The 27,580-nt window shown below is 43.0% G+C and overlaps 1 pseudogene across 1 annotated transcript in view; it reads right to left on the bottom strand.

Annotated features, from left to right (window-relative positions):
- LOC306945799 (osteoclast-associated immunoglobulin-like receptor) overlaps positions 1–10,105 on the bottom strand; it is a 33,922-nt pseudogene extending 23,817 nt beyond the window's left edge. Inside the window, exons 1-4 of the transcript in view lie at positions 10,084–10,105; positions 9,975–10,010; positions 9,578–9,856; positions 9,265–9,496 (exon numbers count right to left, since the gene is read on the bottom strand). The product of the transcript in view is annotated as an osteoclast-associated immunoglobulin-like receptor (transcript). The remainder of the gene's footprint in view (positions 1–9,264; positions 9,497–9,577; positions 9,857–9,974; positions 10,011–10,083) is intronic.
- Between the last annotated feature and the right edge of the window lie 17,475 nt (positions 10,106–27,580).

Genomic DNA, 27,580 nt, shown 5'->3' with positions numbered 1-27,580 from the left:
ATAACTCTTTTCTTACAAGCGCAACTTTTGTCACTCTTGACAGCAATACCTGAAATGCAGTTTGTGAGTCTTGGAAAAGGAAGGCAGACGGAAAAAAGACACCGTTTAGTCTGGATTTGATTAACATTACTCTGTTGCTCTCAGTTGGTTGCAGAACTTAACTTCTACAATGACAGGGGGCGTCACTGACACTTGGCATCATATCTCTTTGAAATTCTAGGCCCCTTTCAGTCAAATTTGGCAGAGAGGAAAAGAGTTTTCAAAATGTTGGTTTTTTTTGTTTTGTTTTTTTTTTTAATTTCTTGAAGAGGATAATGATCCAGTTGTAGCAATGACATATTTCTATTTGAAAAGTGAGTCATAGTGGTATTCCCCACGATCTATTTTTCAGCGTTTTTCAGACTTCACATATAGGAACTTCCTACCAGGTCAGTGACAGGCGAACACAGCTCCAACACATAGCTGATCTCTGTGAAGGATAAAATGCACACAAGGCATGCGATTCTGAAATTCAAAGGAGATTTCAAATGGTTGTATTTCAGTATGCTTAAATAATGTTCTACCTATTCTGCACTTCCTTAGAAAAATCTGAAATCTATTTTTCAGTCATTATCTCTTTTTCATTTAAGAAGACCTTCCAATAATTCATAAGCTTTACCTTCATTATCCCGTGCTCATTTTTATAGTTCCTCATTGCAGAAAACTGATGTGGCCCAATTGGATTACCAAGGTAAAATCAAGCATCTGTAAACAAGGGTAGGAATATCAGATGAAAAGCCAGAAATGTAGTTGAAAGGCAGGCAGTGCCCAGGGATTTGAGATACAGGACACAGACTTCACCCAACTGCACACGCTACTGCAACTGAAGGGCATGGGAAGCCTCTTCAGCCCTCTGATTACTATTAAACCTTGCGAGAGGAGATCCTCATGGAAAAGAAATTAGCCTCAAGCCAATTACAAATGAAAATCCTTTCATTCAGCTGCCTTTGCCATGCTGTCCAGATATTCTCTCCCAGATAACAATAATATTTCTAAAAGTATGATTTTAAGCCTTATTTTCTTTTCCACTAAAAGCTTCTACTGGGAGAAGGGAAATTCTGATCTTTCTGTTGGCATTACGTTTGTCTGCAGGGCCCATAATATGACTTAATTGCATATCAGGGCACAGATTCCCATTGCTCTGGCCCCATACCATCCCTTTGAGCAGTGCGTTAAATGCAGCACATTTCAGATCAAAAGCCAGATGCCTTCACCATGCAACCCCTACTGTGAGTGCCTCACAGAACATGAATTCCTGTATGACTGCAATGCACCCTGAGCCTTCTGAGTCCATAGGATGGCACTGTGTAGGCCTCTCATGCTGCTGCTGAGACCTTCAGCTCCAATTCTATCTGATCCAGACTGAATCTTCCTCGTTCATTTGTCAGTCCATCACCAAGAAAAAGCCCAGTCCCTCTCCTCTGCAAGCAGATGCAACAAGGGAACCCCAGGTTATGAAGGCAATATTTACATCCAGATGAAGTTTCTCACTTTTACTTAGGGCCAGCCTGACTTCCTTGCTGGCATCCCAGTCGTCCCACTGCCAAGGCCCGTCACCTCTTCTGGAAAACGCAAGTGCAGCAGTGCTTCTTCCTTGGCAGGGGACAGGTAACAGGAGGAGGCCCCTGGCCTCACCCCATCATCAGTCACATAAGACCCCTTCACAGGAGTTGGGGTAGCTGTCCTCTTGGCTCTGTGGTGGTCAGAAACAGACCTAAACAGCGCTGTCTACAGTTAGAAATGCCTCCAGCTCCCAGGATGATGTCCTTCAAATTGCTCTCCCAAAAAGCACTTCCAGACAGTAAGCCCCAGTAACAGCAGAGGTCTGTCTCTTCAATGGTTTGTATCATATCTGATCATAAATTGATAATCATAAATTAAATAAAATATCTCCATGGCTTTACCTTCTCCAATCAAAACGGAAAGGACTCATAGCCCCTTACAGTGAGGATTATCTAGTTAGGTTTTATACACCAAGTGCTCGGGAAAACTGTAGCAATTACTAACAGTACAAAAAGAAATTTGAGATAATCATAGCTGGCTAATACATTGTAGCTATGCAAAGAATGGAGGAGAGGCAGAATTCAGAAAGTTTTCAGAAATAGTTCAAAGACGTTAAAAAAGGTGAATTCCTGAATGACTGCAATGCACCCTGAGCCTTCTGAGTCCATAGGATGGCACTGTGTAGGCCTCTCATGCTGCTGCTGAGACCTTCAGCTCCAATTCTATCTGATCCAGACTGAATCTTCCTCGTTCATTTGTCAGTCCATCACCAAGAAAAAGCCCAGTCCCTCTGCAAGCAGATGCAACAAGGGAACCCCAGGTTATGAAGGCAATATTTACATCCAGATGAAGTTTCTCACTTTTACTTAGGGCCAGCCTGACTTCCTTGCTGGCATCCCAGTCGTCCCACTGCCAAGGCCCGTCACCTCTTCTGGAAAACGCAAGTGCAGCAGTGCTTCTTCCTTGGCAGGGGACAGGTAACAGGAGGAGGCCCCTGGCCTCACCCCATCATCAGTCACATAAGACCCCTTCACAGGAGTTGGGGTAGCTGTCCTCTTGGCTCTGTGGTGGTCAGAAACAGACCTAAACAGCGCTGTCTACAGTTAGAAATGCCTCCAGCTCCCAGGATGATGTCCTTCAAATTGCTCTCCCAAAAAGCACTTCCAGACAGTAAGCCCCAGTAACAGCAGAGGTCTGTCTCTTCAATGGTTTGTATCATATCTGATCATAAATTGATAATCATAAATTAAATAAAATATCTCCATGGCTTTACCTTCTCCAATCAAAACGGAAAGGACTCATAGCCCCTTACAGTGAGGATTATCTAGTTAGGTTTTATACACCAAGTGCTCGGGAAAACTGTCGCAATTACTAACAGTACAAAAAGAAATTTGAGATAATCATAGCTGGCTAATACATTGTAGCTATGTAAAGAATGGAGGAGAGGCAGAATTCAGAAAGTTTTCAGAAATAGTTCAAAGACGTTAAAAAAGGTTTCTTGCTAGGCTTCTACCCTTGACAGAGCTACAGATAATTTCTATGTATGTTTTGTGATTCCTGGCAGGTCGTTTTCTCACTTACACTCATCGAATCACTCAGGTTGGAGAAGACCTTAAAAATCATCGAAGCCAACCATAACCTAACCACACTACTTTTGCTCTAACAACCCTCTGCTAAATCATGTTCCTGAGCACCGCATCCAAACGGATTTTAAAACATCCAGGGATGGTGACTCAACCACCTCCCTGGGGAGCCCAGTCCAGTGCTTTTCTAACTTCAGCTCTGAGAAAAGGACAAAAATTCATTTGGGATTCTTACTACCTTGTACTGTAAATCTCTGAATTCTGTACGGATGGGGCCTTATAAATATTTCTAGAATTAGTCAAAGCACAGTAAAGCATATAGGTTTTTTTTCCTTCAGCTTAAATACTGCTGATTAGCTGCTTACTTTTTAGAAAGTTCTCTGTCCTTAGTATTTACACAAGTCTTTTTCTGACCTGCTGTAAGCCCGTTAGTCCAAACCAGATAAGGAGTCTCATTTTAGAGCTGGAGATAGTGTAACACTGTTACTAGTTGATACTTGCTATTTCCTTGCATTCCAGGATTACGTAATAGGCAAAAGAACTGCCTCCTAGAAGAGAATGACATATGACTTATAATGCAGTAGTGATCTTGTTTTTGGTGTTATTATTGCATAGGTATATCTGCCTTTGCACTGTTAGTTCTAGAAGATACTGTCTACAGGTATTGCTGACAATTCTCTTCCCCATCACTCTGTATGTCTCATTGTCTTTTTCGTAGTTTCCACTGTGTGTTTTTTTTTCTTGTTCTTCGTTTCTTTTTTCTTTATTATTTTGTTTTTGTTTTTATTTTTGTTTGTCTGTCTATCTGTATGGCTGTTGCTTTCGTTTTTCTTTGTTTGTTTGTTTGTTTGTTTGTTTGTGTGTGTGGGGGGGGGGGGAGAAGGGGGTTTTGGGAGGGCTGAGTTGGTTGTTTTAGCTTGGTTGTTGTGTTTGTCTGTCTGCTTCCAAGTGACTCCAGTATATGTCCATCTCAGAAATCTGTTTGTATTATGATCTTTAATGCAAATATGAAAAACATTGACTACAGACACCCTTTCACTGATATTCTGATACTTCACTCAACTAAGGAAACCTCATTATTCTTCAACAGGTCATCTACAAACTGATTAGTAGAGAAGAAGCCACTAGGAGTAACAAACAATTAAGAGGCCACGGCCACCTGAGGGAAACCTCATGGTGCTTTGTTTTGGCCAAGGAAAACCAGTTGATTATTTTCAGAACTTGCATAAATTAAAAACATCAATTAATAAAAATGATACAAATAAATAGTAATAATAATTACATAAAAGTAAGAAAAGACCATTCAAGCTGCATGAAAATAAAATCATGGATTCTCACTACCACTGTTGCTGTATTTGTTTATAAAGCCAAGATCATGGCCTCAATCTACTGTGTAAAACTGCATAACTTGACATGCTGTCTTCCTCTAAAGAGGGATTAAAAACACAAATGAAATCTTAGAATCCATTTGAAAATCAATTTTACTTTATTTCCCTGAACTTCAATAATATAGTGACACCCAACCTTCACTTAAAAGGATGAGTAACGTGAGCAAACGTGGATTAATAACTGGTATAACTAAGTGTTATTATTCTATAGACCTCAAAGGTGTCTGCCTTCTGAATATCACCAGATTTTACAAAAGATCATTCAGATCCACGCTTTAAACGTATGCTATCAAAATAAGCTCAACTAGCTTACAGAAATGACTAGGCAGTTTCACTTTCAATAGATATGATTTAAAATGATACCTTTGAAGTAGTGACCAAGCTCGGTGTGGCTTCCATCATTTCTAGCCTCGCTATATTAAGTACATCTCAAGAATAAGGATTGCGCTCTTATGGAAAAAATAGGTAGTGAATGTCAGTCTTACTGAGAAGACTAACGGTCATCACTTGATCTAAAAATAATAAAACACGGATCACACAAATGTACGTTTTCTTGTCTGGAAAAAAGCAAGAATTTTCAGAAGGAGCATGAAATCACAAGCAGCATGGATGTTCGGATTTTGTATATTCGAGGGCAAAAAAAGAATTCTCAAAGAAAATATCCATAGAAAATATGTAATCCTTTATCACCTTTGGAGAAATAATGCTGATGTGTGGTATGAAACTGAAAAAAAAAAAAAAAGAAAAAAAAAAGAAAAAAGCAGGTAACTGTCAAAATGTTAGCTAAATACACTAAACACTAATACGCCTGTATATACGTATGTATATATACAGGTATGTAATATACGTGTAGTGGAATACTGTTGAGAAGGTTCATCCTCTATTGTCACACCACCAGCATCGGCCTCTGATCTTGTGGACGAATATAATCACATAGGAGACGTTACTGTTGAAGCAGACCTCATACATACACATGGAATCTGCTGTACGATTTTCACTTCAAAGGCATAATTTGCTTAGGCAATCGACACCATCAATAAGAACATCTATTGTATAATGCATCAAGATCTACCTGACTTCCTAATAATCAAGGTGCTGAGACTGTAACTTGTCAATCTATGTATATTGATTTTATATTGCATTTGCCACAGTGTATTTGGTGTGTTGATTTTATGGCCACCAGACACTCACTCAGCCTCTCTCTCACTCCCCCTGCACAGAAAGCCAGAGAGAGAGGGGAAAGCCCATGGGAATATTACCTCAGAAGTCAAACAAATTTAACTTCGGGAAAATAAATTTCATTTATTCATCCCATGCCCTGCTCAGCAGGTCTTCCTCACCCCTCCGTTTCTGACTCCTTCATCTGTCGCAGAGTAGCTCCTCTCCGCTCTCCCTTCCTCCTCACACCTCTCCCTGATCCAGCATACGCTCTTCAGGAGCTGCAGGGTGAGCGTTGCTGGGGGCACATAGCACCTTCTCCATGACCTTCTTCCAAGGTGTTCCCACTCTTTTCTGGGATCTTTCTTCTGAGCTCCACTCCCTCTGAGCTGCCTGCCCTTTGGCTAATGGGTCCTGTGGGGCAGTAGGAGGGAGTAGCAGTGGGCTGGAACTAGTTGTGTCTAGCACCCCAGTTTCACACCACACATCAGCATCATGGCAGGCCTTTCCACAACTGGACACCTGCACTCAGTGCAATACTCTTGTGATCAGAAAAGTCCAAAGAATGTTTCAGAAAGGTGAGTTGGGATTGTGTAAACATACAACACGTGTATTGATTAAAATTACATTTATGTTTATTAGGAATACAATGTTAGTTCAATTGTTCAGGAAGTGTAGACTCTGTAATAATTGATTCTTACAAAATCAGAATCATTGTAAACAGCCTGAATTTTCAAAGCACTCAATGAACTGTACATAAGCTTTATTTGAGAAGCCCCTTATGCAAACAGCCTCCTTTTCTAGTGGATGAGCACACACACTTTCTCTCAAAACTGTTTATCATGGGGTGAGGCCAGGGGCCTCCTCCTGTTACCTGTCCCTGCCAAGGAAGAAGCACTGCTGCACTTGCGTTTTCCAGAAGAGGTGACGGGCCTTGGCAGTGGGACGACTGGGATGCCAGCAAGGAAGTCAGGCTGGCCCTAAGTAAAAGTGAGAAACTTCATCTGGATGTAAATATTGCCTTCATAACCTGGGGTTCCCCTGTTGCATCTGCTTGCAGAGGGACTGGGCTTTTTCTTGGTGATGGACTGACAAATGAACGAGGAAGATTCAGTCGGGATCAGATAGAATTGGAGCTGAAGGTCTCAGCAGCAGCATGAGAGGCCTACACAGTGCCATCCTATGGACTCCGAAGGCTCAGGGTGCATTGCAGTCATACAGGAATTCACCTTTTTTAACGTCTTTGAACTATTTCTGAAAACTTTCTGAATTCTGCCTCTCCTCCATTCTTTACATAGCTACAATGTATTAGCCAGCTATAATTATCTCAAATTTCTTTTTGTACTGTTAGTAATTGCTACAGTTTTCCCGAGCACTTGGTGTATAAAACCTAACTAGATAATCCTCACTGTAAGGGGCTATGAGTCCTTTCCGTTTTGATTGGAGAAGGTAAAGCCATGGAGATATTTTATTTAATTTATGATTATCAATTTATGATCAGATATGATACAAGCTATGGAACTCTTACAAAGCTTTGCTTTCTGTGCTTTGATTGCTTCTGCATTTGCCAAAACTCTCTGTCCTTATTATAACTCTAGTTGTTCAACTGTAAAATATCAAAAGGATATGATACCATAGGAGTAGAAATTATCCCACAAACTAAAACAAGTGCACCAACTTGAAGTGCAATTTCTTGCTCAAACCAGAAAGGCCAATAGATTGGTAAAGAGCTTGACACTGTCACCATGTCAACACTTATAGAGAACGCAAGTAACAAAAGTTTGGGCCCAAAATAGAACAGAACAGAACCTTGCGCTCTATGTAATGCATGCCTCTGGGGCCAGGACCACATCCATCAGCCCAGGAAACAGAGCTGCTCTCCTCACCAGTAATAGCAGCCGGAGGAGTCACAGAATCACAGAATCACAGAATGGCCAGGGTTGGAAGGGACCTCAAGCTTCATGAATCTCCAAACCCCCTGCCACATGCAGGGCCACTAACCACAACATTTAATACCAGCGCAGGCTGCGCAGGGCCCCATCCAACCTGGCCTTGAACACCTCCAGGGACGGGGCGTGCACAGCCTCACTGGAAGAAAGTGGCTTATTATTCCACATTTATGCACACTTAGTAGATAAGATGAAATACTTCAGAAGTACCAAAATTGTAACTTTTGTATTATAGGCTATTCTGTTTTGCCAAGAGGCCCTCAGCAAAAGAACAACTTAAGGGGCCTCTGACAGGAGGTCAAACTGCCCCTCCTTTATATTAGGAGGAATGCAAGTGATGCTCCCCTACATGTTTCCTCCCAACTTACCTCTATCCCAGGACAGCAGGTGTCCAGGAATTGTGGCCTAGTGCAGAATGAGCAAATGTGAGAATTAGCAATATACGCTTAGCTAGCAACCGTTCATCTTTAGCCAGTAGCTGTATGTTTAGTGGAATGTTGGGAAATTGGTGAGCCTGCAGTACTCAGCCAGTGGGGAACCAGGGCAGGGAGAGAGAAGCGTTGGCTGATAGGGCATAAAAGACACGAAGGCTGTTCTGATAGTTCTGATGGCTGTAACCCCTTTCCCACAATGTAATCTGCCAGGTAGTGGTGGTTTTTAGAGGTAGTAGCTCAGATACGATCAGTAAGGAACTTCATTTTCACATTGGCAGACTTTTTAGGAGCTCCTATCTCCTTAGTTCACTTGACAACTGGTGTCTTTAAAGAACTGGAAACGGCACTTATGTACTATCCTGTTGCAGGGACTTCAGAAGCTTGCTTCCTGTGACAAACCTAACTGCAGCTTTTCCACATTTGATTATGCATTGGGCATCTTTGCCAAGCCTTGTAGGGGTATGAAAGAACAACAAAGGAATTCCATGAATTGTTATGGGCTGTGGATATATCCACTTCTGCTTACTAATTGAAATATTAAAAATAAAAAAATAAAAAAATGCGATGCTTTGTGGAAAGCAGCATCTTCTCTTGCAATCTTATCTGTCTTAGGAAAAAACACCCTTGTTTCTCAGCTTTGGTGCTGTCTCGTTCTTGATATGCTTTGTGAATTCACATGACAGTTTTCTAACGACAGCTCTCTCCCACGAGCACTGCAGCGACCATCTCCTGCATGCAACACAGGAATCTTCCTGAATTTCATTTCTGTCTGTGCAGATTTCCAGAAGAGTGCAATGGAACCAGCAACAGGTTTTGCAAGAATGGGACTTATTTATTTCGTTGATCCATAGTCCAATAGTATTATTGTGTAAATAAATACGAAGCTTGCATTTTGCCAAGGTTTGAACTTTGAATGGACTTTGGCCTGTTTCAAGAAAGAATGTTCCTGAGCCTTCTCAGCATCACCAATCATCCGGCTTGCCTGGGTGGCATTAGCTGAAGAGTCATTGTCTTGGGCTGAAGATAACGTGTCCTCAGTATATATGAGTAACAAAGCTTCTTTGTAACGTATGACTAAAACATAAAATGAGAAAGCGTAACACTAGTGGGAATGTGGACCTTGCTTTTGAGAAACAATGCATCAGTGTCTGATTCCAGAGAAGCAGTTGCAATTTTGAAGGAGTTCTCCAGGTGTCTGTGAGAGGTGTACATGTGGTAGGAGCACCTATAGGTGCTGGTGTCAGCTGGAGTCAGCCCAAAGAGGGTGAAGGTGGCCGTGCCCCCACCATCAGGGTCCTGCTGCTGGACAGGGGCCGAGTGCCCATCCTTGTGCAGGAAGGTGGCCCCTTGGTACATGTTCCTGCATCGGATGGTGATGTTGGTCCCCATCCCCACACGTCTCTTGTGGCTCATGGAAATGCCAGGTGGGGGGAAGCAGTGATCTGCATGATGGGAGAGAAAATGGATGGGACTTGGGCCTGTGAGGACAGCTCAGGGCCTCCCTCTGACCCCAGTGCACTCACCTGTAACTACCAGCTCCACAGGGTCACTCATCTCTGATGTCTCTGCTGGCTCAGACAGCCGGTACTGGCAACGATACGTCCCTGTGTGCACCCACGTTGTGATAGCAAAGCAGAACACGGCCATGTCCTGAACATTGCACTTCTTCATGCAGGGGGTGAAACCTCCTTCCTGGCAGAGCCGGACCCAGGCAGATGGCCGGGGCAGGTGACACCGCAGGGTGACATTGTCCCCCACTTCTAACCCCTGGCTAGGGTGCAGCAACAGGGAGGGTCAGGGCACTGGGACAGGGGACAGCAGTCAGCCTTGTTCCCTGCACACCCTCCTGTGCCCCTCTGATGGCCCACTGACCACGCTCCCCTCCCTCTGGCCCCATTCTTCCCCCGTCCTCATATTCACTTTGCTTTGCCCTGCTCACTGCCACCAGCCACCAACCTGCAAGGGACATGGTCCTGGTCCCACACAGGGCCACCAACCCCCGTGGCACCACGTCCCCATTGTCACTCACCCAGGAGGAGGGCCAGCGCCATTGGTGCCTTGGGACAGGAGCAGCTTGGGACAGCGAGACTGCAGTGGGGACAGGGAGTGTCTGCAGATCCCTCTTCTAGATCCACAGATACAGGAGCTGGCAATAGAACATAGATGTAGAGCTCGTAAAGAAGAGCGTATTGTTTGCGGGCTTTTTGATGCTGCTCTGATAGCAAGGCAGAAAGATAAAAGGAGGGAGGAACTGTGTCACTAGGGGAGGTGATTAAGAGTTTGCAATCTGAGCTATAATTCAAGGGAAAGCGGTGGTGGCAGGCAGAGAGAGCTCAGCACACTTTGCAGAGCCATCTGCATGATGCTTCTGTGAGAGGGCGTCAGATTCAGACAGCAGCTGCTGACTTGGAGGGGTGGATGTGGTGAAGGAGTGCGGCAGCCCAGGGAGGGAATGAGAGGGAGTTGTGAGGAATCAGCATCAAGAGATGAGGGTAAATCTGCCCCTCGCCTTCTCCATCTCGTTACATCTGAACATCAACACGAGGCTGAAGAACCCTTCCCCTTCCCCATCCTCTTCCCTCTCCCTTTTCCCTTACGCTTCCTCTTTGCTTTTTCCAGCACTGTGGGGATGCTTTGCATCAGTGCATTTCTCAAATGCCCTCGTGCCCTGCTGCACTGCCTCACGACCTCCGGAGATTGCACCTGCATCAAACATAGGAGGGAATAACTGTGAGTGCGATGGGGACATCAATCACAGCTCCCCACCACTGCCACCACCGCCACCACCAGGTTCCTGTCCAACTCCTCCCTGCCACCTGCGGGTTCTGGCTGTTTATGTGTCCCCATTCTCCACCACTACATCCACAGGGATGGGATGTGGAGACACTGACACGAAGGATTGACGGACGGCAGGACAAACAAATGGGTGCTGACACCTACCTGAGTGCAGGTGTGGGCATCACCTCCAGCATCATGCTGACCCCAAGGGGGGAGGACTGTAGGCAGCAACCCCTGATGTGGTAGGAGCACCTATAGGTGCCAGCACCTGCTGGGGTCACCAAAGAGGATGCAGGTGGCTGTGCCCCCACCACTGGGTTCTTGGTGCTGCACGGGGGTTGAAGACCCATCCTTGTGCAGGAGGAAGGCGGCCCCATAGTTCTTGTTCCAGCAGTGGATGGCAGCATTGGTCGCCATTTCCACATGTTCCTCAGGGCTGAGGGAAATGCCTGGTGGGGGTACCCGTGATCTGAGTGCAGAGAGGAGACAGCAGTGTGACATGGCCTTGGGGAGAACAGCACAAGGACACTCATTTTCCCAGTGCCCTCACTTGTTACCACCAGCTCCTCGGGTCACTGTCTCCGATGTCGCTGGTGGCTCCAACACCCAGCACTGGCACTGATACTTCTCTGCATCTTCCTTCTCTACACAAACCAAGGGGAAATCAACTGTGTACTGCACCCTGCCTGAGACTTCTTTGGATCTCAAATGCCCGTTCTGGCACACAGATCTCTGGAGGTCCCTTCCAACCCCTACAATTCTGTGATTCTGTGATTCTGTGATTTGAGGTGTTTGTAGCAATGGTCGTGGCGTTCTCTGTTTGGCTGCAACTCTGACTAAATGGAATAGAATGGTGAAGGAAAAGACAGAAGCTGGTATTCTCTGGGCAAATTTGCGTGCCAAATCCACCTTTAGCAGAAGAAAGATGTGGTTTTTCAGAACTCAGGAGAGCTGTACCCGCACATACTACAGGCATATATTTGATGAGCTTGCATTCCCCTTCTGTTGAATCAAAAACCTGGGCTAAGAAGGAATGTTCCATGTAGGGAGAAGAAGATGATAGAACGTGTTCCTTTCAAGGCTCGCGTGGGAAATGTCAGGTATAGTGCTGAAGGCACCATTCAGCCACGGGCCTTTTTTGCCAAAAAAGTAACAAGACAGGCAGCGCTGCAGAACTGAGTATTCTCCATGGATTTACTCATCGCCTGAACTAGACTGTGGCAATTGTCTTTGTGATCATCAGCATATAGTTAAAAGGGAGCAGCTGACAAAGGTAAGGGCATACCAGTGAGTCTTTCCATTTTGAAAGATTTTCATGTAGTCCTTGCTCATCTCTAAGTACTGAAGATTTATCAGAGTCACAGATTCCATCTGTCTTTCATCATCACCATGGAATATTATTCCAAAAGCTGTTAAGCTATTGCAAATGACCTTATCTGAGCCATGCTCTTTTTTCTGTTCTAACTTGAAATGCTTGTTATGTATTCATTTCATGTATCTCTTATTTGTGCCTTGCCTCAAGCTGGAAGTCACTCTAAGAAAGCCATCTAAAAAATTCCCTATTTAGTATGTGTGTACATCTCAGTGTGAATTGTAGTGTATGCTATCTTTGGTTCATGCTGTACTCCGTAATGTGGCAGTATGGCTGTACTCTTTCCAAAGCAGCATGCCTTTTCAGAAAGCACTTCACCTCCAGCTGAAGTTGTTCCTGTGTTATTGAACTGTAAGGGGGATAAGAAATGCCACGTGGAAGAAGCAGCTGTGCTGGCTGCTTCTCCTCTGTTGTCTGGGGGAACATCTGATAAGGTGCCCATCTTGTACCTGTCTGTGGCTCCAGTGTGTGGCAATGTGTGGCAATGTGGCAATGTGTGGCAAGGCAGAAGCGAAAGACTTGAACTTGGCAGCTGGGAAAAAGCCTACAAAATAAGGCAGTTACGCACAGATTGAGATAAAAGTGACAGATGTGAATGATGAAGAAGTCCGTGTAATATCTGACCTTCTTCCTCAAAGCAGAGATTCACTGTCAGACAGGACGCTTCAGACATTGATCTCATCACACAACTGAAGCAATGACAGCGTTTGCTTACTGCTTAAAGGGAGACCTCCAGGGTAAATGCACAAACAGGTGTACAAGAAGAGTTAGCAGTTGTCACTCTTCCCAAATGCACTGTGATATGGGATGTGTTCAAGGTAGCAGACTTGCTGGAGGGGCAGATTTACTTGCAGCTTTATAGGAGACCTGAGATATCAGTGCAGAACTTCATGATAAAACACCGTTAGTAAAATCTATTGAAGAGGTGAATCCTCCTAGTTTCTGATTTCCATGCAGTTTGTGACTCCCTAATCATGAAACTAAAATTTGTATTATTGAAAATCATATGTTTGGTTATTTTGATCCAGCTGGACTTTAGTTTTAATATTTGCCTTCCTGCCTATCGGGGAACTTGAGTAATTTTACCCTGCTATGATATTGTGCAGCTCCTCCCTTTGACAGAGTGGTGTAGGCTGTTATCAGCTTGGCTGAGGGAGCCGGGATTGTTCGATCTGCTGAAGAGGAGGCTCAGGGGAGACCTTACAGCTCTCTCTAACTACCTGAAGGGAAGTTGCAGTGAGCTGGACTCGGCCTCTTCTCCCATGTAAGCAGTGAGACGACCAGAGGAAATGGCCTCAAGCTGCACCAGGGGAGATTCACGTTGGACGTTAGGAAATACTGCTGCTCGGAAAGAGTGGTCAGGCACTGGAATGGGCTTCCCAGGAGGTGCTGGAGTCACCGACCCTGGAGGCATTCAAGGAATGTTTCAAGGATTTGGTGTTGAGGGACGTGGTTTAGGGAGAACTGTTGGTGATGATCTTGCAGGTCTTTTCCAACCTCGGTGATTCTCTGAGAGCAGGAGAAACAGTTATTGCCTATACTTTTTTCTATTCTACGTCACTTTGTATTTGGGCTGCTGCTTGGGATCTGCTCAGGAACACCGATTATCTTAGATACTTTTGATCTGTAAAGATGAAAATGAGAATGAAGATGGGGTGGATTTTAATATCAGCTATTGGGAGAATACCAAGGATGTAAAAAGGGATTTGAAATATTTGATGGATTGAGATAAAAAAGACCTAGTGGAGATTGTAGGGATTGAACTGTCTTTCCTTCTTCATGTATCAAATTGGAAAGTGCTCTTCAATATCAGGCGAAGGTGACACATTTCAATTCAATCATATCTCTACAGATTTTTTCCTGTTCTCATAAAAACATTGTACAGAAGACTGCAATATTGAAGAGGAAGAGTGAGATTCAATTTCCAGCCACCTACTTTCCTGAACATAGGTGTCCTTACGTTGGTGTCCACATGGGAGCTAGGAACTTGACTCAGGTCCCCACATAAAGGCACCTGATGAAAGTTGAGGTGCTGCAGGGTGCTCCTTGCTTCCTGCTGCTGGTACCGACAAGTCCGGGTGTCTCTGGAGCTGCCTGTCCCATTCAGCAGTCCTGTATGTCCTGAACTGCTGCACAGTTCTGTGCCCTTTTAAGGCCGTGCTGTTGGATAAGGTGATGAGAGCACTTGACCAGTATAGGACAATACAGGAACACAGGATTCAGCCTTGTCTTGAGACTTTGGAGAGAAGAAATAAAAGTCAGCTTCAAATAGGCCCAGAACTGGGAAAGGGTCTTCCACCCCAGGCAGATCCTGCTGATGAACTGCACAGCGCAGAGTTGTCTCACGCTCATAGTGAGGAAACATCAAGAGGAGCAAAGCTGAAAGCCTCATGGTCAGGGGCATTGCCTGAAAGAGAGTTAAATGTTAATCTGGTTAATCTGCTTAGTTTTACACAAATTACTTTGCTCCGAGTCCCCCGAGAATGCAAGATCCTGGCCAAAAGGCAGTGCAAGGAACAGCTGTGCACTGTAGTGGAACCTATTTGACAGTAAATCTGGACTTCTCACCTGTAAGATGAAACAGACAAATGCTCATAAAAGAAAGCACTTCAGAAATGTTTAAAAGGTGTATATCGTGGATGTGAAGTCAGAGAGCCCCATGACATCCAATTCTCCAAGTTTAACTTTTGCGTAATCAGTCTCTAGACTAATGTTACTAGAATGCCAACGATAATAATTACAGATCTGTACTAGGACCAATGAGGCAACCAGGTGATTCAGTTCATCAGCGGGAAGCTACTCTTCTGTCAGCGGTGGGTTGTATGCTGCCTATAAGAAAAGAATGTATATGAAGCTGGCTAGTTTACCCAGAATATCAGTGATTAAACAGATGCTCTTCAAGGTTTCTTTGAGTGGATGTGTGAGTGGGAGATACACATGAACACAGAAATCTTTTAAGGATACGAAGAATATATTAAAATTCCACATGTACAAAGCTAAGTATAACTGAATTGTTGCATCCAGTGTTTTCTGTTCTCACCTCAGGACCAACTGCAAGTAGAGTTCAGTATTTCACTGCTAACTGTAAGGTCAGAACCTTGAGAAACAGATGAGGACTCAACAAATCAATCAACAGCATTATGCTCTCCTTTTAATATAACTGTCCCTCCTTGATGATAGCAGAGAAGGGACAGTTTGCATTAGTGTTTAATCAGTCGGTTCCCTGACTTGGTCTGGAAATGTCAGTTCTTAGTCCCCCTTGCCTTGAAAAATGAAGATACTGGAATTTGGTGTAACTCCTTTGTATGAGAGGTACAGTCCTCCTCCCAGTATTTGCCTCATGGAAGGGCTTGCCCATAACCCAGAGTGTAGTGCTCATAACCTCACGTAGCGCAGTGAGTCTTGACAGAAGACTCGGTGGTAAACTCGGAAGTTTTCTCTGTTTATTTTCTTCAACCTTAAACACATGAATTTTTAGTCATTTTATTTTAACCTTGGTTTCGAGAAAATGTTACCAGTAAAACCTGGTCAGGAAAAAAGCATGATGAAATTATTCACTCTGCTGAAAGTTTTCAAATTATGAAGGTGAATGAAATCCCATCTATTTGAAGTTTCATTAGAAATACCCAAGCATTTCCCTTCCTACCCCGATATACCTTAACCCAGAGGTGGCAATTAAGTATTTGTTGTCCTACAAAAGGAGGTTGAGTATGAACTGAGAAATCGGTCAATTTCTAATGGCATTTCTGTACGCCTTGTGGTGAAAGTGGTGAAGACAGATGAAAGGCAAGTAGGTTGGTATATGAAATGATCATTCTTCACCCTGAATAGCAATTTCATGCACTTTGAATCCAAGAATTAGAGCCTCTTGTTTTGTAACTTGATCACAGCACAGTAACTCCTAAGCTAATTTCTTCAAGGCTCATCTGTAGTCTTAGCTGATTAGCCTCCCACAGTGAAATGTTTGGGATGGAAGACAGCAGCAAGTAGAGATCGCTGATTTATTTGATTGCAGCCATTATGGCTACCCTAGCAGGACTTGGGAGCAAATCCTGTTTTCCATGTACTCAAGCTAGAGTGAACCTTTGCTCCAACTGTACCAAATGTAACTATGTGAAATGCTTGTTAGTGTCTCAGTAGTAAGGGTGAGCGCTCTATTCAGAGTCACTGCAGTCAAAGACTTGCAGGTAGTTTTCAGAGTTCAAGACAAGTGGCTCTGTGGGCATGCTGCCCAGCCACGGTCCCTCATGCATCCCTACTGGTGGACTGCCAGAGTGCCCTGTGCTTCCCTTTCAGCCTCTGCACCTTTGTTTCCTTCTCAGGGAATTGGGTAAGAGATGAAAGGCAGAGATAACACGCAGAGTGCTTTGCCCACCTGTATTTTCTGGAGAAGTGCCTTCAGATGTCTTGGCACAAGTTTTCCCGAATGATTTCGTAGTGCTTGGCATATGGCTGCGGACTAGCACTGTAGGCCAGCTTTGAACACACAACATAAAGTTAATGTAGGTGCCCTGCTCACAAAGAAGCAAAACTGCTTCTGACAGATTCTTGGAGATAGCAGGCCAAGTATTCACAGGTAGTCCAGTAATCATAGAAAGAAAAATTGTGCTCACCCCACTAGTGAAGGGCTATGGCTACATGGCTACACAGCACTCCGTCACAGGAAGCAGCCTCGGTCCAAGAGACACTCTCTTGTCTTGGTTTTATGTTTTTTGGTCAGTATTCCACACCATCACACCTCGCAGTGCACTGGAGTTAAAGGGTTAGTACTGCCGTTCTGTGGCTTGTCAACATTTCTGGTTTCCTGGTCTCAGAAGACAAGAGTGAACTACAACTCCCAGAGGACTTCGTTGTTCCATTTCCGTTCGAACAAACAGATAAAATGACGGAGTCTCAAGACTGCCTCTCTTTGCTGTCTGTGCTCCTGGCTGTCTCACCTGTAGCATTAGAGTAAGGAATGCAGTTTTGTAAACTCTCTCCTATTTTATTGATGAGCTTCAAATCCCATCATATTCTATTATCGTACATTCCGCTGCTATATTTTGTAAATTCAGTTTTTCCCTTAGTTCACTGCTGCTGGTTTTCTTGCCTAGGCCTAACTTCCCCCACCCTTTTCTCTTCTCAGTCCGTAGATGCCTTAGCTCCCTATCACCAAACCTGGCCAAACTACAACAGCTTTCTTCAGTGACTGGCCCTTACAGGAGCCCAGGCTAACAGAAGCGGTCTTATTTTCTGGAGAACATTTCTGTTCTTTTGTTTTTCTTTTAGGAACTGTGCAAGCTTTGGGTAGCAATGTCATGGTAGCGAAAGGAGAACATGTGAACTTACCAACAGGCAGGACACAGTGCCACCTGCAGAGCTGGCTTCAGACAGAGCACAGAGGGCACCTGAAGAATATGGGATAGGGCATAGTGGATATAGCTCATCTTGCTGGAGGATCATTAGACGAGGTAATTGGAGGTAGAAGGTAAAGGAGTTTACACTGGACAGCAGGGATTTATCTGAGCATCAGCTTAGTAAGGGCTCTGCAGAATATCTCATCGTGCCAACCTAGCTTCTCCCCATCTCACTTTTGAGCATTGCACAGACTTTTTGACATGCTGACATTCTGACTTTCTGACTTTCTGACATGGTGGGGCTCAATAGTCAGGAACCAGAGGAGACAGACCATACCCTCTCAACCCACTTGGAGGGTTTGGTTTGGAAATGTCTTGGGCTGATGCAAGTGAGCAACTCTGAACCACTCAGGAAATCATTTTTGCTACTGTATCTTCAGTTAGTGAGCAGGTGTAGCCTGTGAGCTCTCAGGGCCAAATCAGATAGCATTCAGGAAAAGCAGCATTACCTTTAGGTGAGGGTGGAGCCACTCATGTGATTAAGTTCTGAAGCGTGGTCTAAACTACTTAAAAGTAAACTCCAGGTTGAATGAAGTAAAAGTAAACTCCAGGTTGAATGAATATAGCTTCACATAAAAAATGAAGATGCGTAATTGCTTACAACACAACAGTCTTGAAAAATACAGCTCTCTAGGAGTTAGATTCTTATGTCCTATTGGGGAAAGAAACGGTGTGATTCCTAGTGATTTGATCTGGGGGCATCCAAAGGTACAAAAGGAGTAATTTCAGAGAATTTCAGTTGGAATCACAGAATCACTGATTCTGTGAATACTTCACTGTTCCATTTCCGTTTTCTGTTTAGAAGGGAAGAGAAAACTGGGAGTCATGAGACTTCTGTTTCTGCTTGGCTCTGCAGTGTATGCTCCCTAGCTGTCCCACCTTCCACATTAGAGTAAGGCCTTCAGTTTTGGACAATCTCTCTCCTGTTTGTTTGATTTATTAGCTACAATTCCAATTGTATTGTGCTATATTGCATTCTCTCACATTGTGCTATAATATCTAGTAAATTAATTTTCTCCCTTAGCTCGTTGCCGCTGTTTTGTTTTTAGACCCATCACAGGGCGTGGGTCCATGGGTCCCCCTGTGCCATTTAGTCAAGGATCCAGGTCGAACCAGGCCAGAGCTGTGACCATGCTGTATCTGAATGACCGTGTAAAAGGCACTAAGTGCACTGAGTAGGACTTCTGCTCCTCCGTACGTTTTTGTTGAGTTTGTAATATAGAGTTGGTTGTATTGAAACGGAGCTTAATTGTAACTTTCCTAAAATCAGAATGCTGTAACGTCATAATTCCAAAGATGCTCACTGTATGTTTCCCATTTACAAGTATTTATAGCTGACCTACTGTTACTGAATCCTCGCTAATTTTATATTTACTTTTATTCTTTAAAAGATACAACTGTGAAATGAGAAGATGAAAAGTTCGTTGTACTCTGCAGAGAAGAAAGACAATTTTCTTTGTATGACTGGCAGAACAGCCCCATGGCAGGATTCGTAGGGTGAGTTAAAACCTTTTTCTGGACTAACTTCTCACATAGAGAAGACACGAAAGCTGCTTGCAGTTCCGAAATGGGGGATGTATGGCAGAATAATTAATATTGACCTTCGAAGGTAAATACAGGACAAAGGATGTTGTACCAAAGGCCAGGACATGCCCCAGCACAAGTGGAGCTGTTTGACTCAAGACAAAAACGCAGCCTGTATCCTACCACTGAAGGCAGACCCACCACTCCTGATACCTTTTAAACATCTGTACTACTCCCCTTGAGGCTGCAAAGTCCACAGGACCACTGGTAGGAGCATCAACACCTCAGCGTGCTTCGGTGTCTACGAGGGTATGTCATGACACCAGGTGGTGGAGTGCTGAAATTCTGGGAACCAGTGAACCCAAACCCAAACTGAAGAAGATAAGCCTCCAGAAGGAACATCAAGTACTGTTCCAACAGAACCATAAGAAGACCGCCAACCATCACCTTGCAACAATCGCCTGTCAATCACATCATTGATAGGTACTGTACCTGCATCACGATGCACGTTGTACTTCATGTTTCCCAAACAGCAGGAGTTTACCCCTGACCTACTCACTCTTTGGTTCAGGCTGTGACCTGGCAACTCTGCTGCACTCCATCCCTTCACAGCCTGAACCAATGATTGAACGTTAGTTGAGAGGTCAAGGCTATCCCAGGGAGCTCAGGTGCAAGCAATGATTGGAAAAGGTGCTTTTATTTAAGTGTTAGCAGCAGAGGGAGCAGTATCTCTCTGAGTTTGCTCTTCTTTTGAGTTGTTACTAGTTTCTGGAAGGGGTGAGCTAATTTGTCTTCGTTACCTGCTGCTATGGTTCTTGTAGGTTATGTATGGTTACCTGTTAGGTATGGCCGTATGGTCTTGTATGGTTACCTGCTGTGGCGCTTATATCCCATTAGAGAGCAATGTCATTACATTCTTTTGCCATGTGACTTTGTTTAAAATATTTTCTTCAGGTGGCAGCCTTTTCTCAGTTCTGTTGCTTTATTTGTCAATGCTGCTCTGCCAACCTTGCTGTGACTCTGGGCTGGGCCTGGCCACTCATCAGGGTCGAGCTGCTACCATGATAGATACAGCTGTAGGGGGTGCAAGTTGAGTTGGGATACACGTAGCACGTGGGTTACAGGTTGTGTATGCCTGAGTATCTAATTCACACTAAAATGTCTTGGCTGTATGCATGTGGTGGCTGGAATCCCTTTGCATTGTAGAAGCAAAGTTCAGAGCCAGAAAGTAAGGGAACGCAACATTATGAAAAAAAGAAGAAATGATCTATGGAAAATTAATTGTTATAGATGTTCTTTGATCCTGGAAAATCATAAAAATAGTCTTGGGGGGGGGGGGGGGTAGAAAAAAAAGCAGGTAACTGTCAAAATGTTAGCTAAATACACTAAACACTAATACGCCTGTATATACGTATGTATATATACAGGTATGTAATATACGTGTAGTGGAATACTGTTGAGAAGGTACATCCTCTATTGTCACACCACCAGCGTCGGCCTCTGATCTTGTGGACGAATATAATCACATAGGAGACGTTACTGTTGAAGCAGACCTCATACATACACATGGAATCTGCTGTACGATTTTCACTTCAAAGGCATAATTTGCACAGGCAATCGACACCATCAATAAGAACATCTATTGTATAATGCCCCAAGATCTACCTGACTTCCTAATAATCAAGGTGCTGAGACTGTAACTTGTCAATCTATGTATATTGATTTTCTATTGCTTTTGCCACAGTGTATTTGGTGTGTTGATTTTATGGCCACCAGACACTCACTCAGCCTCTCTCTCACTCCCCCTGCACAGAAAGGCAGAGAGAGAGGGGAAAGCCCATGGGAATATTACCTCAGAAGTCAAACAAATTTAACTTCGGGAAAATAAATTTCATTTATTCATCCCATGCCCTGCTCAGCAGGTCTTCCTCACCCCTCCGTTTCTGACTCCTTCATCTGTCGCAGAGTAGCTCCTCTCCGCTCTCCCTTCCTCCTCACACCTCTCCCTGATCCAGCATACGCTCTTCAGGAGCTGCAGGGTGAGCGTTGCTGGGGGCACATAGCACCTTCTCCATGACCTTCTTCCAAGGTGTTCCCACTCTTTTCTGGGATCTTTCTTCTGAGCTCCACTCCCTCTGAGCTGCCTGCCCTTTGGCTAATGGGTCCTGTGGGGCAGTAGGAGGGAGTAGCAGTGGGCTGGAACTAGTTGTGTCTAGCACCCCAGTTTCACACCACACATCAGCATCATGGCAGGCCTTTCCACAACTGGACACCTGCACTCAGTGCAATACTCTTGTGATCAGAAAAGTCCAAAGAATGTTTCAGAAAGGTGAGTTGGGATTGTGTAAACATACAACACGTGTATTGATTAAAATTACATTTATGTTTATTAGGAATACAATGTTAGTTCAATTGTTCAGGAAGTGTAGACTCTGTAATAATTGATTCTTACAAAATCAGAATCATTGTAAACAGCCTGAATTTTCAAAGCACTCAATGAACTGTACATAAGCTTTATTTGAGAAGCCCCTTATGCAAACAGCCTCCTTTTCTAGTGGATGAGCACACACACTTTCTCTCAAAACAGTTTAATAAAAGGTTTCTCTTAGTGCAAGTTAAAAGATTTTCAATGAAGTTGTTTTGGAGGTTATTCTTCTTACCAGAGAGTGGCATGAAGATGTTGATTGGCTTTTTACTCTGTAGCTTACTGTGCAGATGCTAGGTGGGAGCCTGCTCAGTATCTTTCTTTGTATTCAATTTGCTGTGTCGTTAGGGGACATACAGCACCATGTATCTTTAACCTTTCTCAGCCACCAGCCATTTTTTTTCTTCATGAATTTTCAGTTATTCTCAAAGTATTTGGAGCACATAGTAATGGGAATGTCTGATAGCTTTTTATCCAACGGTTGTTTAACCCATAATGTAATCACTTGTCTACATGAATTTTGTTACTAGATGATGTTGCATGTTAACAGGAGTAAGAGGTAAAAACGTGAGTAAAATGCAAGATATTTCATGATAAAATCAGCAAACACTCCAGGCGCAGCAATTATAGCCTGATTATTCTATGGAAACATGGCAATATGCATGAAACATATATATACATGAAACCGTTCTATTAAGCATGTTAAAATAACTGAAAGTAGATTTGTCCCAAGAAAACATATGTAACTAAGCTTCTGCTTGGCTTTCAGATGCACACACATTATTTCTTTGACTTGGAAAGACAAGCATGTGTGATACTCTACCGAGTACTGAGTTATTTCAGCTTTCTGGGAGCTGTATACTAATGCTGTGTTGTCAGAAGTCTTGTGAAATGAGGGTTTGATACTCCGACATCAGTAAACAGCATAGTGCTACTGATCTGTAACCTCTCAGCAGCAAAATGGAGAAATCCATGTGATCGATTCAGCGTCTGTGAGGAGAAGCAACACCTTTTAATACGCCACCTCAGAGAGCTGGCAGCAAAAATAGACAAATTTTATTTTACCTGCTTCATCAAAGTAGATACAATGGAATTTGTTTGAGAGAAGAATGAACTCCTTTATATTGCAGATGGAAGGACAGACCCTGCCAGTACAAATCTACATGAATACATGGCAGAATACCTTACCCATGAGCAGATAACTCTTTTCTTAAAAGCGCAACTTTTGTCACTCTTGACAGCAATACCTGAAATGCAGTTTGTGAGTCTTGGAAAAGGAAGGCAGACGGAAAAAAGACACCGTTTAGTCTGGATTTGATTAACATTACTCTGTTGCTCTCAGTTGGTTGCAGAACTTAACTTCTACAATGACAGGGGGCGTCACTGACACTTGGCATCATATCTCTTTGAAATTCTAGGCCCCTTTCAGTCAAATTTGGCAGAGAGGAAAAGAGTTTTCAAAATGTTGGTTTTTTTTGTTTTGTTTTGTTTTTAATTTATTGAAGAGGATAATGATCCAGTTGTAGCAATGACATATTTCTATTTGAAAAGTGAGTCATAGTGGTATTCCCCACGATCTATTTTTCAGCGTTTTTCAGACTTCACATATAGGAACTTCCTACCAGGTCAGTGGCAGGCGAACACAGCTCCAACACATAGCTGATCTCTGTGAAGGATAAAATGCACACAAGGCATGCGATTCTGAAATTCAAAGGAGATTTCAAATGGTTGTATTTCAGTATGCTTAAATAATGTTCTACCTATTCTGCACTTCCTTAGAAAAATCTGAAATCTATTTTTCAGTAATTATCTCTTTTTCATTTAAGAAGACCTTCCAATAATTCATAAGCTTTACCTTCATTATCCCGTGCTCATTTTTATAGTTCCTCATTGCAGAAAACTGATGTGGCCCAATTTCGCTAGCCATGACAACACTGGGCAGACTCATCCGTGCTAATAGACACGGCCACAAAGGGGTGCAGAGTTCAGTTGACAGCTACATCCTAGCACAATAATGGTTATCGGGATAGTGTAGGAACAAAGTAGTTATCTCCGAATTGTACAAGGTATCAGCACTTTTTCCTTACTTCCAAAGCCTCTGCCTACTTCGGTTTACATTGCCTGACCCATGTGAATTTGACAAGTACTGCCAATACACACACACACACACAAAAGGATAATCAGATGACTGTACTAGGCTTGTGAGATTTCTAATAATGTCTCTTACTCGTTCTCCAGGGAAACCAAAGGCTTCCCTATGTGTTGGATCTGGTTTACATCTCAGGCCCTCTTTTTGCCTCGGAAGGTTGTCACCTAGAGCAACAGCCCTTCTTTTTTGTCTTGATGGAGGAGCTCACAATATCGGAGACAGCTTGACTATCTAAGGTGACCCTCCAGCCTCTTTCTCTTCCTTTGATATCTCAGAAAAAATATGTAATTCATATTTGCATTAAAAGACAATTTTTCATTTTTTGTATCATCAGTAGCACTGGGAGTTAGCATTACCTTTTGGGCTTTTGATGACCTAGAGTATAAAGATATCTTTCCTTCAAGTATTTCTGATGTACAGTAAAATCAAATATTTTCCTTTGAGCTGTTTTAAAAGAGTTTGGCAGCATTGAATGTTTTTTGGTACTGAATCCAGTGCTTTGATCTTCCTCCAACATTACCTAATTCTGTTCATAAGTTGTTGTGTTTAAGTGGAAAGAACTGACTTGTGGATAAGACAAAGCAGTACTCCCCTAGCATCTGATTCACCAACTGCTCTTGCATGCATGCAGTTTCTCCAAAGGCGATACAGGATTGCGTATTTTCTATGGATATTTTCTTTGAGAATTCTTTTTTTGCCTTCGAATATACAAAATCCGAACATCCATGCTGCTTGTGATTTCATGCTCCTTCTGAAAATTCTTGCTTTTTTCCAGACAAGAAAACGTACATTTGTGTGATCCGTGTTTTATTATTTTTAGATCAAGTGATGACCGTTAGTCTTCTCAGTAAGACTGACATTCACTACCTATTTTTTCCATAAGAGCGCAATCCTTATTCTTGAGATGTACTTAATATAGCGAGGCTAGAAATGATGGGAGCCACACCGAGCTTGGTCACTACTTCAAAGGTATCATTTTAAATCGTATCTATTGAAAGTGAAACTGCCTAGTCATTTCTGTAAGCTAGTTGAGCTTATTTTGATAGCATACGTTTAAAGCGTGGATCTGAATGATCTTTTGTAAAATCTGGTGATATTCAGAAGGCAGACACCTTTGAGGTCTATAGAATAATAACACTTAGTTATACCAGTTATTAATCCACGTTTGCTCACGTTACTCATCCTTTTAAGTGAAGGTTGGGTGTCATTATATTATTGAAGTTCAGGGGAATAAAGTAAAATTGATTTTCAAATGGATTCTAAGATTTCATTTGTGTTTTTAATCCCTCTTTAGAGGAAGACAGCATGTCAAGTTATGCAGTTTTACACAGTAGATTGAGGCCATGATCTTGGCTTTATAAACAAATACAGCAACAGTGGTAGTGAGAATCCATGATTTTATTTTCATGCAGCTTGAATGGTCTTTTCTTACTTTTATGTAATTATTATTACTATTTATTTGTATCATTTTTATTAATTGATGTTTTTAATTTATGCAAGTTCTGAAAATGATCAACTGGTTTTCCTTGGCCAAAACAAAACACCATGAGGTTTCCCTCAGGTGGCCGTGGCCTCTTAATTGTTTGTTACTCCTAGTGGCTTCTTCTCTACTAATCAGTTTGTAGATGACCTGTTGAAGAATAATGAGGTTTCCTTAGTTGAGTGAAGTATCAGAATATCGGTGAAAGGGTGTCTGTAGTCAATGCTTTTCATATTTGCATTAAAGATCATAATACAAACAGATTTCTGAGATGGACATATACTGGAGTCACTTGGAAGCAGACAGACAAACAGAACAACCAAGCTAAAACAACCAACTCAGCCCTCCCAAAACCCCCTGTCTCCCCTCCCCCCCCCCCCCACACAAACAAACAAACAAACAAACAAAGAAAAACGAAAGCAACAGCCATACAGATAGACAGACAAACAAAAATAAAAACAAAAACAAAAAAAGAAAGAAAAAAGAAACGAAGAACAAGAAAAAAAAACACACAGTGGAAACTACGAAAAAGACAATGAGACATACAGAGTGATGGGGAAGAGAATTGTCAGCAATACCTGTAGACAGTATCTTCTAGAACTAACAGTGCAAAGGCAGATATACCTATGCAATAATAACACCAAAAACAAGATCACTACTGCATTATAAGTCATATGTCATTCTTTCTAGGAGGCAGTTCTTTTGTCTATTACGTAATCCTGGAATGCAAGGAAATAGCAAGTATCAACTAGTAACAGTGTTACACTATCTCCAGCTCTAAAATGAGACTCCTTATCTGGTTTGGACTAACGGGCTTACAGCAGGTCAGAAAAAGACTTGTGTAAATACTAAGGACAGAGAACTTTCTAAAAAGTAAGCAGCTAATCAGCAGTATTTAACCTGAAGGAAAAAAAACCTATATGCTTTACTGTGCTTTGACTAATTATAGAAATATTTATAAGGCCCCATCCATACAGAATTCAGAGATTCACAGTACAAGGTAGTAAGAATCCCAAATGAATTTTTGTCCTTTTCTCAGAGCTGAAGTTAGAAATGCAATTTCTTGCTCAAACCAGAAAGGCCAATAGATTGGTAAAGAGCTTGACACTGTCACCATGTCAACACTTATAGAGAATGCAAGTAACAAAAGTTTGGGCCCAAAATAGAACAGAACAGAACCTTGCGCTCTATATAATGCATGCCTCTGGGGCCAGGACCACATCCATCAGCCCAGGAAACAGAGCTGCTCTCCTCACCAGTAATAGCAGCCGGAGGAGTCACAGAATCACAGAATCACAGAATGGCCAGGGTTGGAAGGGACCTCAAGCTTCATGAATCTCCAAACCCCCTGCCACATGCAGGGCCACTAACCACCACATTTAATACCAGCGCAGGCTGCGCAGGGCCCCATCCAACCTGGCCTTGAACACCTCCAGGGACGGGGCGTGCACAGCCTCTCTGGAAGAAAGTGGCTTCTTATTCCACATTTATGCACACTTAGTAGATAAGATGAAATACTTCAGAAGTACCAAAATTGTAACTTTTGTATTATAGGCTATTCTGTTTTGCCAAGAGGCCCTCAGCAAAAGAACAACTTAAGGGGCCTCTGACAGGAGGTCAAACTGCCCCTCCTTTATATTAGGAGGAATGCAAGTGATGCTCCCCTACATTTTTCCTCCCAACTTACCTCTATCCCAGGACAGCAGGTGTCCAGGAATTGTGGCCTAGTGCAGAATGAGCAAATGTGAGAATTAGCAATATACCCTTAGCTAGCAACCGTTCATCTTTAGCCAGTACCTGTATGTTTAGTGGAATGTTGGGAAATTGGTGAGCCTGCAGTACTCAGCCAGTGGGGAACCAGGGCAGGGAGAGAGAAGCGTTGGCTGATAGGGCATAAAAGACACGAAGGCTGTTCTGATAGTTCTGATGGCTGTAACCCCTTTCCCACAATGTAATCTGCCAGGTAGTGGTGGTTTTTAGAGGTAGTAGCTCAGATACGATCAGTAAGGAACTTCATTTTCACATTGGCAGACTTTTTAGGAGCTCCTATCTCCTTAGTTCACTTGACAACTGGTGTCTTTAAAGAACTGGAAACGGCACTTAGGTACTATCCTGTTGCAGGGACTTCAGAAGCTTGCTTCCAGTGACAAACCTAACTGCAGCTTTTCCACATTTGATTATGCATTGGGCATCTTTGCCAAGCCTTGTAGGGGCATGAAAGAACAACAAAGGAATTCCATGAATTGTTATGGGCTGTGGATATATCCACTTCTGCTTACTAATTGAAATATTAAAAATAAAAAAATAAAAAAATGCGATGCTTTGTGGAAAGCAGCATCTTCTCTTGCAATCTTATCTGTCTTAGGAAAAAACACCCTTGTTTCTCAGCTTTGGTGCTGTCT

The sequence above is a fragment of the Tetrao urogallus genome, assembly GCF_951394365.1.
Source record: "Tetrao urogallus genome assembly, chromosome: 4".
NCBI lineage: Eukaryota > Metazoa > Chordata > Aves > Galliformes > Phasianidae > Tetrao > Tetrao urogallus.
The sequence above is the reverse complement of the archived record's forward strand: the minus strand, read 5'-3'. Positions and strand labels throughout refer to the sequence as shown.